This window comes from Oncorhynchus mykiss, chromosome 13 (genome assembly GCF_057628025.1).
Source record: "Oncorhynchus mykiss isolate SJ-2025 chromosome 13, ASM5762802v1, whole genome shotgun sequence".
NCBI lineage: Eukaryota > Metazoa > Chordata > Actinopteri > Salmoniformes > Salmonidae > Oncorhynchus > Oncorhynchus mykiss.
The window spans coordinates 27,335,576-27,348,669 of record NC_143034.1 but is presented as its reverse complement, the minus strand read 5'-3'; the positions used below and the strand labels follow the sequence as shown (position 1 = coordinate 27,348,669).

The following is a 13,094-nucleotide window of genomic DNA, read 5'->3' as shown; positions in this document are numbered from 1 at the left end:
AGAGCTTTATTTTTATACTGTAAACGCAGTGACTCAGATTTTGTCCTTCTTCAGGAAACTCATTCGGGTGAAAGTGATTTGAAATTTTGGAAAGCACAATGTGGAGATATGGCCTGTTTCAGTCATGGATCAAATCATTCTGCTGGTGTTTTGACACTTATTCACAAGTTTAAAGGTGACATTCAAGAATCCCCATCTTCACAAGACGGCAGATGGGTCATACTAACTGTTAAATTTGACAATGCTATTTTCATCATGTGTAATGTATACGGACATAACTCACATGCTCCTAATAAGACCCTTTTTACCCAATTTACCAGGAAAGTACAGGATTTACGCAACAAATACTCAGAGGCCTTTCTAATTATTTCAAGGGATTTGAATGAAACACCTGATGCATCTGCTGATCGTTTTCTTCCTAGAACGAGTAAAAACCCTAAAAATAGTAACATTATCATTACATTATGCATGGATCTCTGTGTTGAGGATGCCTGGCGTTATTTCAATCCGGATGCTAAGGGTTATATCTGGACCAACAAAACTATGTCACATAAATATAGAATAGATTTATTCCTAATTTCCCCTTTTTTGTTACAATTTGTTGTAGTTGTAGATCATCAGTTGGCTCCCTTTTCTGATCGTCACTTGATTTCCCTGAATTTACAAGCTACTAAAAAATCAAAAGGTACTCGAGGATATTGGAAATGAAACAACACACTTCTTAAAGATACTACTCTCATTGAAAACATCAAATCATTAGCTAAATGTATTTTTACAAGAAAAGACTTGGGTCATGGAAGTAGATGGGAATTTTTCAAATATAAAGTCAGAGTGGTAGCCATTAAACGCTCCAAAGAGCTGATGCGATTAAAGAACCTTAGAGAAAAGGAGATGATGAGCAATCTTGACAGTTTTCTCAAGAAAGATAATCTATCTGAAGAAGAGGAGTCTGTGTTCAGGTCTTTACAACTAGAATTAGAACAGACTTACACGGATCTGGCAAAGGGCGCCTTTGTAAGGTCAAGAGCAAAATGGATTGAAGAGGGGGAAAGAAACACGAGTTACTTTTTATCACTTGAAAGGAGAAACTACAAAAGAAAATCTATAACTACACTCCAAATTAACGAGGTTTTATGCTAAGATCCCATGACAATATCATCATTTGTCAATTCCTTTTATGAAAACCTTTACAGCTCTCAATTTCAGGAAGATGGTTGTGAAAGCTACATTTGCCACATTCAGAGTTATGTACCTGTAATTGAGAATGTTTTCCACTCAGTTTGCGATTCACCTGTGTCAATTGGAGAAATTAGAGGCTCTGAATTCAAGTGAAAAAAATGGAAATCACCTGGCCCTGATGGCCTGTCAGTTGAATTCTATAGACAGTTTTGGGGGTTACTAGAAGATAGGATTTTCAATATGTTTCAAGATTGCATTAGAAATGGGGAAATGGTCTCCACTATGAAACAGGGCTTTATTTCACTGATTCCGAAGCCCGATAAATACCCTTCTCTCATTGACAATTGTAGACCAATTACTTTATTAAATGTTGATTACAAATTGATTGCTCTGGTTTATGCCAAAAGATTAAAGAAATTAATAGATACCATTATAAATTAGACTCAAACAGGATTTATGAAGGGCCGTCACATAAGCTCTAACATTCGTTTAGTCTTGGACCTTATAGATTATTCAGATGCAATTGGCTCAGATGTGGTTGTCCTATTTTTGGACTTCTGTAAAGCCTTTGACACAATTGAACATGAATTTCTCTTTAGGTCTCTTAAACTTTTTGGATTTGGTGAACATTTTATTAAAGTAATTTGCATATTTTACAAATATATAAATAGTTATGTGCTACTAAACCTTAATACTTCCAAAATATTCAGTACCAACAGAAGTGTACGACAGGGATGCCCAATTCCGCCATTTTTATTCCTTTTGTTTGTGGAACTTCTATCTCTAGATATTCTGAATAATGCACATTTGTATGGCTTGACCATTTTTAACAAAGAACTCAAAATCTGTCAACTGGCTGATGATACTACTCTTTTCTTAGGAGACAAGCACCAGGTCGCACATGCCCTTAATGCTATAACTGCATTTTTGATTGCATCAGGATTAATGCTGAATGTTTCGAAATGTGAAATCTTATGTTTATTTGACTCTGATGATAAAGAAATATAAAATATTCCTGTAAAGGACTGTTAAATATTGAGGAATACATCTGTCAAAAAACCACTTAGTCAGACAACATTTGAATTTCTCTCCTAAAATTAAGATAACTAAAAATATATTTAATAATTGGCTACAAAGAGATCTTTCTATACTTGGGAGAGTACTTCTGTCCAGGGCAGAGGGACTGTCATTTTGTGTACCCCTCATTATCTTTATGTGTAAATCCAGTTACTTGTAAAGAGATCAATATGACCTTTCTTGACTTCACCTGGAAAAATAAGTCTCACAAACTAAAAAAATATGTCCTTTCTAACAAAAGAGCTGAAGGCGGTCTAGAAGTGTTGGATTTTGTTGACATAAATAACACTTTCAAGATAAACTGGTTGAGAAAATGTTTGATCAATACTGATTCAATATGGTATTTCATTCCAAATCATCTGTTTAATAAATTGGGAGGTCTTCAATTTTCACTGAAATGTAATTATATTCCTGAAAGATTATCTGCTAAATTGGCTAGGTTTCCCCAACAAGCTTTAATGGCCTGGAAAATATGTTTCCTGCACAATTTTCCCCCACATAAAGCTCTTTTGTGGAATAATTCAGACATAACTGTAAGGAATAAGTCATTGTTCTATCCCAGCTGGCATGAGAGGAATATTGACTTTGTTCTTGATATTTTCGACAACAAGGGTAACATTCTCACATATGAACAATTTATAACATTGAAATAGTTTCCAATACCTTTCAGAAGGTTTATTTCTGTGATCAAAGCCATTCCCAGTGGTCTAACTACACTAATGAAAACTCATCTTAATTTTGTGAATAATCACAAAGTTTATCCAGAACTCAGATTGGAAGGCGTGGGCTTACTTGAGAAATCTTGTTGTAATAAATATATAAGACAAATTCTTCATTCACAAAACCAACTTACACCGAGAGGTGTTTTTCTGGAACATGCTTATTCCTGACATTGTCTGGAAAAAATGCATGGTTAAGGCCTGACAAATACTGTATAACAAACAAAGTTAAGGAAGTGCACTTCAACATTTTACATAAGATATATCCATGTAATTCTATGATTTCCAAATTTGTGGCTATTGATGATATATGTGACAAAGAAGGTGAGGATCTGTCTCACTTGTTCTTTGAATGTAAATGTGTTATGCACCCTTATGCACCCTTATGCACCCTAGTGAATAACAACAAGAATAACATCTTCATGAATCATTATAATAAGATCTTTTCAGAGAGAATATATTTGCACCTAAATTGTATATTTTTTGTATTATTTTATTGATATTTTTGTATGTTTGAGTATTCTTAATAGCTGTGTTTGGTTTGTTAGACATGTTTGATGTAGCAATGTAAGTTGATTTTTGTATTATGAATAAAATAAAAAATACAATTATATATTTTTTTAAATGTTAAAAACATTTAAAGCGTTGGAAGTGGAGAGGACAAAATGGCGACTGCTCTTGAATCTGAAAGTGCGGCAAGGGAAGTCAAATCAAATCAAATTGTATTTGTCACATGTGCCGAATACAACCTTACCTTTAAATGCTTACTTACAAGCCCTTAACCAACAATGCAGTTCAAGAAATAGAGTTAATAAAATATTTACTAAATAAACTAAAGTTTAAAAAATCTAATTAATCAAAAGGTAACACAAGAAATGTACATAACAATAACGAGGCTATATAAAGGGTACCGGTACCAAGTCAATGTGCGGGGGTACAGGTTAGTCAAGGTCATTTGTAAAGTGACTATGCATAGATAATAAGCAGCGCGTAGCATTCAATTAGTTGTTCAGCAGTCTTATGGCTTGGGGGAAGAAGCTTTTTGGTCCTAGACTTGGTGCTCTAGTACCGCTTGCCGTGCGGTAGCAGAGAGAACAGTCTATGACTTGGGTGACTGGAGTCTTTGATACTTTTTTTGGGCCTTCCTCTGACACTGCCTGGTATAGAAGTCCTGGATGTCAGGAAGCTTGGCCCCAGTGATCTCCTGGGCCGTACGCACTACCCTCTGTAGCGCCTTACAGTCAGATGCCAAACAGTTGCCATACCAGGCGGTGATGCAACCGGTGAGGATGCTCTGCAACCGGTCAGGATGCTCTCGATGGTGCAGTTGCAGAACTTTTGAGGATCTGGTTACCCATGCCAAATCTTTTCAGTCTCCTGGGGGGAAAAGATGTTGTCGTGCCCTCTTCACAACTGTCTTGGTGTGTTTGGACCATGATAGTTTGTAGGTGATGTGGACACCAAGGAACTTGAAACTCTCGACCCGCTCCACTTCAGTCCCGTCGATGTTAATATGGGCCTGTTTCGGCCCTCCCTTTCCTATAATTTACGATCAGCTCCTTTGTCTTGCTGACAATGAGAGAGAGGTTGTTGTCCTGGCACCACACTGCCAGGTCTCTGACCTCCTCCCTATAGGCTGTCTCATCGTTATCAGTGATCAGGCCTACCACTGTTGTGTCGTCAGGAAACTTAACGATGGTGTTGGAGTCGTACTTGGCCACACAGTCGTGGGTGAACAGGGAGTACAGGAGGGGACTAAGCACGCACCCCTGAGATGTGATAATGGATGGAAATTAGTGAAATAAAGACTAGAATAAAACGAGCAAAAGTTTTAGTAGAAGGACTGGTCCAATAATGCCTTTCTTATTGGACTGAGCTTTTTGGACAAGGAAATCAATTTGGGAAATCAAGAACTGTGAAGAAAAACAGTGGGAAAGATGGATTCAGTCAAGGTGACGAGAAGCGGCCTTGTTTTGGTTAATTGTGTTGATGAAGAACAGAAGAAGCGTACACTAGATCTGACTAAATTGTCCACGTCAGAGTTAACCTGTACTGATTGTCGGAGCAGGGCTCCTGCCAAAGGAGTTATAGCTGGGGTCTCGTTGGATATAGATGATGGGTACCACTCTCAGTGCACGTCTCCTGACCTGTATGGTACATGGAAGGAAGGAGAAAAGCCTGTCGATATTGTTGTTTGAGGGGACTCTACCTGAATATGTGAAGCTTGCACATTTGAGGTATGCGGTGAGAGCATTTGTGTCCAAACCATTACACTGTGAGAATTGTACAGGATATGGTCACATGTCAAATGTTTGCAGACGGGAGAAGTATGATATTGAAGAATCTGTGAATGGAAAACGTTGCAACTGTGATGGGGATCATACTCCGGACTTCTTTGAGTGCCATGTAAAGGTGAAGGAGGTTGAGGTGTCAAGGATCAGAGCTGTGCAACAGATTTTCTATGTGGAGGCGGTGAAGAGGGTCGAAGGGGCAATAGACAACAGTGTTGAAGATATGGCGGTGGAGGCATTGCAACCAGCTGCTAGTAGTGTTTTAAGTCAATCGGGTGATCTGGATACACTCATTGTGAAGAAGGTGGATTTTGTGGCATTTATAGCCACAGTGATTCATTGTACTGCACTAGTGTCTAAGAAGTCCAAGAAGCTGGATATCATTATATCTGCAGCTGAGAAGTGTTTGGGGCTCCAAGACTTCATGGCATAAGCACTAGAAGGACTATTGTTGTGAGGAAATGTTCCACCATCACAGGAGGCTTCTGAGCCTGTGTTGGGACCTGATTAGAATTATTTTTTTTTACAGAACAGCAGGTTGATTTTGTTTAGTTCATTTCTTTGTTTTGATAGTTTGTATGATATTTTATTTATTTATAAAGCACATTTTTTTTCTCCTTATAATCCACCCACACAGTAGGTGGCGGAATGCACATTTAACAGTTTCGAATGGCATTAAACTATAGAAGAAGAACATCACCATTTAATTCGCTCGAGGCAGAAGATGGCGGAAACTGAGGTTTTGTTTGAAACTGCTAGTGAGTCGGGTGAAGCTAATATGTACAGGAAGTGAGAATGAGTGGGTTACCCTGGCGAAGAAAAAGGGAAACAAGGTAAGTAAAAAAAGAAACCACTAGACTGGTTTTTAGTCGGGAGTGAGAGTTTTGGATCAACGCTACTTGGGAAGTCCATTTAACATCACAAGGAACATCTGGATTGTTTTGAAGGCAAGTGTGGAGGCGGTGAGAGTCACCAGAAGTGGTCTATATTTAGATTTGGTTGTGTCTGCGGAGCAGAGGAAGCGTGTTTTAAGACTCAAAAATATATCAGAGTGGAATGTTTCCTGTACGTATTTTCGTAGCAGGGCGCCAATCGAAGGGGGCTATTTCTGGTGCGGCGGAAGAAATAAAAGGCAGAGGACATTACTGAAGACATCGATGGAGTGGTTGGTGCCCGTCGACTGACCTGTACGGTGGATGGAGAAAATAAATCACAGGACGTTGGTGGCACCTTAATTGGGGAGGCGGGCTGGTGGTAATGGCTGGAGGGGAATTAGTGGAATGGTAATCAACGACGTGTTGGATGCCATTCTACCCGCTTAATTCCAGCCATTATTATGAGGCAGCCTCCACTGAAATAAATTCACTTCATCCATGCTACTGTTTTTGATCAGTCTCTCCCTTCTCGTAGAAAGATAGGATTCATGAAATGCCCTGTAAGAGCTTTTGTGCACAAGCCCCTTCAGTGTCATCAATGTAAAAGACATGGTCATGTGTCAAGTGTGTGCAGAAGGGAAGAGTATCATATGCCAGATGACGTGAAATGCTGCAACTGTAGAGGTGAAAATGCGGCCGCATTCCTGGAGTGCCCTGTTAGGGTGGAGGAGAACGAGGTGGCAAGAAGATTGGAAGGAAGGAGTGTCGGGGAAGAAACTATGATATTCGGAGCCACCACCACTAGTGAAGGTTTCTCATCAACCGAAGGACAGTGAAATGCTACATGTTAAAAAGGTGGACTTTGTATTATTTGTTGCAACGGTCATAAACTGTACAGGCACAAGCGGAGAAGAAGTAAAAAAAATAATAAATTGGAATCATTGTGAATGCCGTTGACATTTTTGGGGGTCTTTGTGATTTCACAGCAGAGGCCGTGCAGGAAATCCTGTCGGGGAATGTACCGCCATCGCAGTAGCCGACCAGCAGAGCTTGTGACTTCACGCTCCAGACCAGACACTGGGGGCCCTGCTTGGAAGAAACCAAGAGTGCATGCAGTTTTTGCCAAACAATGAACACGGTGCAAAAGCAACGACTTCATAAGTGAAAGCCATGACATTTGGTTGTAACATTCCTTTCCAATTACTGTCAGACTGTGCTTCAAAGTGTTGAACACCACCCATTCATCTGTGAGTCACATATTGGAGCTTTTGCCAATGACACCGGATGGAGTGAGGGACAACTTAAACCTCATGCCCATTACCCAGCAGGCCTGTGACTACAGCACTATAGATGCCAGGGGCTTGGATCAGGTACATAAAGTGCTTCTGTCAAATAACTCTTACAAATCTTAGAGAGAGTGTATGAAAACAATGGACTCAGGGAGGGAGGAAGAGGAGGACAGGACTCACAGATGAATGGGGGGGGGGGGGGGGGGGGGGGGGTATTCAAAACTTTGATGCACAGCCTGACAGAAATTGGAAAGGAATGTTACAGTGAAATGTCACGGCTTTCACTTGGCCACAGCCAGGGCATTTTGCAGTTAATATGTACAGTAATATTATTGAACTGAATCTAAATGTATTTAGATAATTGAGTGACTACACAGCCAACTGCCCTATTCCCATCAGAAATAATGATATAGCAGTGTATGGTCAAAAGTGACTTTCATGTTAATTTTATTTTCCTTTGTGCTAATATTGAGACTTTTACAGCGATAAACCTGCATGAATTTGGATGAAAAAGTAACGTGGTGATGTAGCCTAGCTTGACCCTTCAACATCTACAGAGCAGCACTTGAAAAATGCGAATTCACTAAAGCCATGTGTGCAATTTCATTCAAATGATATTTGAACAAAATTGACCTGTGGGTGTAAATACCTACCTGTACATTGATTGAACCACAGGTTTTCCTGTACAAGGCAGACAGTAAAATAGGCATCAGACCTGTAAGCGAGACCATGACAGAAGTTTGAACTACAACTCTGGATACTTTGCTTAACGTACCAAATTGTGTCCAACATCGAGAATTAAAAGATTATAGGCAAAACGAGAACTAGGCAGAGCTGTCATAAGGTCACTTGTCATTCTATCAGATGGAGTACCACACACAAACAGGCATACTTTAACCTGTTGCTGAAAAAGTTTCCCTTTTAAAGAACACCCAGCACTCATAACTGCCATTAAAGTTATAACTTTGACATGTAAAAAGCACAGATACAATTATTATTAAAAAAAAATCAGATTCTCCATTTCATGACATTAGTATGCCCATTCTCCAGGGTTGTAGTCTCGGTCTCGAGACCACACTGAGTGTCTCGGTCTTGTCTCCAGGTGTCAGATACATTTGTACTCGGTCTTGTCTCGGACAGTGAGGACTCGTACCAACTGACTGAGTAAAAAAAACGAAATTAGCAGTGTCACATGAATACCTGCAGTCTTTATATCTATTCTAGACATGTTTGCACAGTGGTGAACCTATTGGACCCAGTCCTTCAGTGTGTGGCAGGTCCGTACTGCTAAAAGGACAGTAATGGTAATACCAGTGCACTAGTCGAGGCTGCTGAGGGGAGGACCATTCATAATACTGGCTGGAACGGAGAGCATGGGAATGACATCAAACCATGTGTTTGATACCATTCCACTGATTCCGCTCCAGCCATTACCCTGAGCCCGTCCTCCCCCAATTAAGGTGCCACCAACCTCCTGTGCAGTGCACTCATGTAGGAGAGTGCACTTTTTGTAAAAACACAAAGGGCCAGTGGTGTAGTGGAGGCAACAGTCTATGCAGGTATACACACTTTTTTTCTCTCAATGGGCATTGCCTATATTCACTTCTTTACACTGATGTGCATGAAAGTAGTGTAGTGGAGGTAGTCGACTTGTCAAGTATGTAGTACAATAGAGAAATAATGCACAAAACAGCCTACACAATCCCAAAGGCGGCGCATACACAGCCTAGTTTCAGCTGAATATCATCTGCAGGCAGTAAGAGTGTGCAGCTCTCAACTGGTTTTGGCATGGAGCAGCTCACAGAAGAAGGACATCGGTAGCGGGTAGGGTAGGTAGGAAAGACTGTTCAATTCATGATTATCTACCGGTAAGTGACAACTAAGGCAACAATGGGTATGCGAACGAGGTATTGAAAAAGATTGGTCCAAATTCTTGGTTAGTAGGCTATATGTGAATTGCAATTCGGTTGTCATGTGCTGTTTGCATAAGGGGTGTAGGTAGGCATGAGTGGGCTTGGGTGGACACAGGCCAACCCACTGGGGTGCCAGGCTCTGCCCAATCAGTTTGAGCAAAAAGGAAAATATTAAAGATTATTAATACAAAAATACTACTCAGACCTCCAAAATGGTCTCCTGATGTGGTTTAAGCATTGTTGTCGTTTGTCTATTCTTAAAAAAGTGATTTTGAGAGTGAAAATGGGAAATAATATATAGAATAACGAATAAAAAACCATTGGAAAACATAGGATTTTTCACACAGGGTGATTTTCCTTCGCTGGGTGGGCCTTTTTTGGAATTATGTTTTCTTTTTTTTGTTTCTGCTCAATCTGATTGGGCAGAGCCTGGCTCCCAGTTGGCCTGTGTCCAAGCCCACTCATGCCTACACCCCTGATTGGCAGAATTAGAGTATACCCACTTCTCCAGGTACCACTACACCACTGCACAGGGCAGATGGACAGCAGCATGATATCAAAGGATAAGCAGTTCTTTCACTTGAACATAATAAGCCAGTAGTTCCCAATCCGAAGACAACAAGAACACAACTATTAGTCTAAGCATTTCCCAATCAAAATTTCCCAAATCTAAACTATTACTTCCCATTGCAAAACACATTTCACATTAACCACAACAGTGACCAAAAATTTGCCTGATTTAAACATCTGGAAAATACACATTTTCAACGTCTGTAAAATATGTATTTTCAACAACAGGAATATACAGTGGGGCAAAAAAGTATTTAGTCAGCCACCAATTGTGCAAGTTCTCCCACTTAAAAAGATGAGAGGCCTGTAATTTTCATCATAGGTACACTTCAACTATGACTGACAAAATGAGAAGAAAAAAATCCAGAAAATCACATTGTAGGATTTTTAATGAATTTCTTTGCAAATTATGGTGGAAAATAAGTATTTGGTCACCTACAAACAAGCAAGATTTCTGGCTCTCACAGACCTGTAACTTCTTCTTTAAGAGGCTCCTCTGTCCTCCACTCGTTACCTGTATTAATGGCACCTGTTTGAACCCATTACAAATCCAAATGTGATTGGTTGATTCACTCAATTGTTTCACCCCAAAATCTTTCTCTATCTAGGTTCTGATGGCCTAGCTAGCTATATTTATCTCCCCAGAAACCACCAAAGAAAAATCCTGATTGGATATTTTTTTATCTTCAGTGTTAACCCTTTCCTTTCCAACAAAACTGAAGATATTAAATCAGAACAAAGTTGAATATATAACTAGAATTATTATTATTTTATAAATCCTTAGCTCTTGTTTGATTGTTCCCTACTGTGTTTGGGTTAGTAACAAGTTGTAGAGTGGCTCTATTTGCCCTTAGCAAGCAGAGGAAGAGGAGGACGGGGTGGAGTCTGGAGAAAGACAGAGGTAGGGAAGGAAGGAGAGGGAACTCAACCCAGTTGGATTTATTGTATCATATGTCATCGTATTACTTATCATACGCGATCAATATCAATATCAACGTAAACAAAGAGGAGACAAGCAGCATCAACAGGTTTCCATTGGCACCGGGATGGAGTGAGGGACAACTTAAACCTCATGCCCTTTACCCAGCAGGCCTGTGACTACAGCACTACAGATGCCAGGGGCTTGGATCAGGTACATAAAGTGCTTCTGTCAAAGAACTCTTACAAATAAAAAAAAAAGAGCGGGTATCAAAACAAAGGAAAACAATGGACTCTGGGAGGGAGGAAAGGAAGAGGAGGGTGGGACGAAATCCCTGGACTCAAATGAACGGTTTGTGAATAGGATGGCAGAGTTGGGAGAAAGAGAGCGATAGGGAAGGAAGGAGACCTCATCCCAGGATGAGGCTGGACATGCCCTCTGGGGAGTTCCTGTGGCCTGATAGCATCCCTGCGGCAGGCTGGGAGAACCCTCCTGACAGCTGGAGCGTCTCGTCCCCCTGATCTGGAGCAGGAATGGCCTCTGCACTTAAATCATTATCTAAACATGGGAAAGGAGACAGGATATCATACCAGAGACTCTTAAGCATTTAAGCATGTGGTAATAGCATAGACAGAAACAAGCCTATATGCACTAAATATTCAACATTTCAACATAGCTGCGGGAAGTAAGGGTGGTGCTGCAGCACTCCATGATAAATAAATACAAATCTTTTTTGTAGAAAATGACTGCACTAGGCCTTCATTACTCCTGTATGACAGGAGAAAAATACTAATCAGCAAGAGCACAAGAAAAACATATTAAACTGTCCTCACCAGCATTCCCCATGTCAAGAGGAGATTTTTGAATTTAGAATTTAATTGAACCTTTATTTAACTAGCCAATCTCAGTTAAAGAACAAATTCTTATTTACAATGACGGCTTACCCCGGGCCAAAGCCGGACGACGCCGGGCCAATTGTGCGCAGCCCTATGGGACTCCCAATCACTGCCTGATGTGATACAGAGATGAATGGAAAAATGGTAAGTGATTAGAAAACATAACAGAAAGGAGTAGGGAAACTACATGAACACAAAGTGAAAGAGAAAATCCTCAACATTGTTTAACTTTGAGGAAATGGCAACATGGGAAATTCTAGATTGATATCGCACCCACACACGAACACAGTGTTAAGACGTTATCTCGCCTCGGCGTTGGAGTCTTCGTGGCTGTTGGAGGAGGACTGGGCAGCACCTCAGTGGGGCAAGGGGCTCTCCACCAGTTTGATTCTCATTTATTGCCAGCGAATTGTCTGGCTAATCAGCCAAGTGATAGAGAGCTACATTCTAATCTACAGACGTCTATTGTCAAAAGTGATAACGTTTTAGATGCTTGATAGCGTTATAAGCGGCCGAACACCTCATCTAATGAAGTAGAATGAAACTAAAACTGCTTAGCTTGGCCATTTCATTGATTGACCCTCACAAGGGGTTGCGAGTTATGATGTAGAAATGAAAGTTTGGAGGAAGTGTGAGAGTTCAATTGGAAAAACTCCAATTCAACATCCTGCCTGCGGGACAAGCCAAAAACCACTCAGTCTCCCCACCTGACCTTTCAGACAGCATGCGGAACTCCCCTACTCAACAGCTGCTAATCAGATAAGTCCGTTGGATTTATTGCATCGTACATCCTCGTACAATTGACAAAGCATGAGATCAATATCACTATCAATGTAAACAAAGGAGACAAGCAGCGTCAATAGGTTTCTGACAAAGAGTCCTCGAGTGAAGGGCTGTCCATGGATGTCTATTAGAGCAGTCAGTGTAATGTAATGAACTGACTTAATGACCCCACCACAACGAGATCCTCTTGAAAGCTCTGTTTTTGAGGACTCAAAGCACCGACTAGGTTAGTCCAAGGGGGCTTTGACTGCTTTCATTCCACATTTGGCAAACAGAGACAACGTTAAGGCACAAGCAAAACCCTTGACACCGTGACACATAGGCCAGAGACAATACGTGGCAGAATAAACTCAACCACACCTTTGTTTCGTCACAAAACCGAGAGAGCAAGACCTGTCCGGTAAAGTCCAGTTAGGAAGGCCGAGTGTCTGCGGGTTTTCGCTCCTTCCTTGTACTTGATGAATTAAGGTCACTAATTAGTAAAGAACTCCCTTCACCTTGTTGTCTAGATCTTAACTGAAAGGAAAAACCAAAAACCTGCAGACACTAGGCCCGCCATGGAATGAGTTTGACACAACTGATT

The 13,094-nt window shown here is 40.6% G+C and overlaps 1 long non-coding RNA gene across 1 annotated transcript; it reads right to left on the bottom strand.

Moving 5' to 3' along the window:
* Positions 1-10,827: 10,827 nt before the first annotated feature.
* Positions 10,828-11,849, bottom strand: LOC149978800 (uncharacterized). The gene is made up of 2 exons (XR_016485776.1): positions 11,777-11,849; positions 10,828-11,390 (listed from the first exon to the last, which is right to left on the bottom strand). It is a non-coding gene; the product is annotated as an uncharacterized LOC149978800 (long non-coding RNA).
* Positions 11,850-13,094: the final 1,245 nt, after the last annotated feature.